Source organism: Arachis hypogaea, chromosome 15 (genome assembly GCF_003086295.3).
Source record: "Arachis hypogaea cultivar Tifrunner chromosome 15, arahy.Tifrunner.gnm2.J5K5, whole genome shotgun sequence".
NCBI classification, from domain to species: Eukaryota; Viridiplantae; Streptophyta; class Magnoliopsida; order Fabales; family Fabaceae; genus Arachis; species Arachis hypogaea.
Window position 1 is genome coordinate 48,713,061 of NC_092050.1, and position 2,105 is coordinate 48,715,165.

The following is a 2,105-nucleotide window of genomic DNA, read 5'->3' on the forward strand; positions in this document are numbered from 1 at the left end:
ACTAGAGGCAAAGAATATACAGAAACAAAATACAACATTCATTCTACACAGTTGACAGTTTTAGAGCTAGTTTTTCCTCCTCTAGGTTTTTCACTCTAGGTTTTAGAATTTTAATTTTGGGAATTGATCTTAGCATTGGAACATTGAGAAGAGTTATTTTTCCTCATCAAGACCTCGTCATTCTAGTTCGTTCTCTTAACTTGGTTTTATTCTTCCATGTTCTTTGCTTTGTTCAATTTTGTCATTTGAATACTTTCATGATTATTTGATACAAGGATTATTTCTTCCATTTTAATTTATTTCTCTATTCCAATAATCATGTCTTCCTTTAATTCCCTTTCATGTGTTATGGATCTATTATTTGCAATGAGTGAGTAGTTCCCTCACTTGATGGGGAGTTGATTGAAAGGAACTCTTGAGTTAGAAGGATTGAAAGAAAAATTGTAATTGGGTTAACTGTTGAATTGTTATCTAATCACTAACACCAATCCCTTTGAACTAAGTAGGTTGCAACTCGTGAATAGATCTAGCATTCCAACTTGTTTGACTTTCCTTTACCTAGTAAAGGATAACTAAACAAAACAACCATTAATTATAAATTAATCTTGAGATTATTCCATCAATAATAGAAATTCCAACTAATCAACTCCCAGTCAAGGCTTTTATTCATATTATTTAAATTTCCTCTTTTTAATTTTCCCTCTACTTAACTCAACTTCTTGGAACATCTGATTAATAAAATAGCACACTTTTCTACAACTCGTTGGGAGATGACCTGGGACTTAAACTCCCAGTAATTTTTAATTTAAACTCTCTGTGACATATTTCTAAATTGATAGGCAGATTTTCGGTGAGTTAAGAACTATACTTGCAACGTAACTATTTTAATAATTTTTAATTCACTAACTTCTGCCCCTCATTAATTTTTGGCGCCGTTGCCGGGGAGTTGCAATAGAGTGCTAAAGTTATTAATTAGAATTTATTTATTTGCATTTTATTTTATTTTGTTACTATGAGCTGCATGTTTCTTCCGTCAAATGACGCGTTCACTTCCTGATCCGCGCTTGCTAATATTCGATCCTGAAATTGAAAGGACTATTTTACGAATAAGGCGAGAATAGCGTCGGTTAGTCCGCTCTGAGGGCGGATCTGAGAGTGAACTTGAGGAAGAAACCAGCCCCCGTTCTACTGATTCGGTTGTTTAACGTGCAGAAGACATGGCAGCTAGGAAAGTTACCATCCAGGAGGAAGGAGCCCCTGATTTTACAATGCAACCATTTCAAGCGCATCATCCAGCGGTGGCTACAGATTTTGAAATAAAGACCGCACTGCTAAACTTGATGCCCAAGTTTCATGGCATACTTGCTCAAGAGCCTATCAAGCACTTGAGAGATTTCCAGGAAGCCTATTCTACTGTCAGGTGTGATGGTACTGATGAAACTTCAATTTTGCTGAAAGCTTTCCCATTTTCTCTCGAGGGAAAAGCAAGAGAGTGGTACTACACTCAACCTCTGGCAAATGTATCTAACTGGGATACACTCAGAAAGGAGTTTTTCGAGAAATTCTTTCCATCTGAAGTTACTGATAAACTGAGGAAGGATATTTCCACAATTGTTCAGGATGACAATGAAACTCTTTTTGAATACTGGGAGCGCTTCAATAATCTTCTGGAAGCATGCCCCCACCACAGGATTGACAAGATAGTGTTGCTTAGCTATGTCACACAGGGTATGAGGCCCCAAGATAAGACCACATTGGAAAGTGCTAGCAATGGGTCTATGAAGAAGTACAAGACCACTGATGAGGCTTGGCAATTGATCAGTGATTTAGCTGAATCTACTGGGAATCACAGGCAAAAGCAAGGCCGTTCAAAAGTCGTTGCAGAAGTATCCTCTAACAGAGAGACTGCTGCTCTAGCTCAGAGTATATGTGAGATGACCAACTTGCTGAAGCAGATGCAATTGAATCAACAACAAGCTAAGCAAGCTCAACCTCCTCTGCCACAGCAAAACCAACAACTAGTCCCACAAAGAATTTGCAGAATCTGTGCTGATTATAGCCATTACACTAATGAATGCCCGCAGCTCCAACAAGAAGACAACATG

General features: G+C 37.9%; 1 non-coding gene across 1 annotated transcript; it reads right to left on the minus strand.

The window, feature by feature from the left end:
- Nucleotides 1-1,586: 1,586 nt before the first annotated feature.
- On the minus strand, nt 1,587-1,693 carry LOC112753169 (small nucleolar RNA R71). The gene has a single exon (XR_003177565.1). It is a non-coding gene; the product is annotated as a small nucleolar RNA R71 (small nucleolar RNA).
- Between the last annotated feature and the right edge of the window lie 412 nt (nt 1,694-2,105).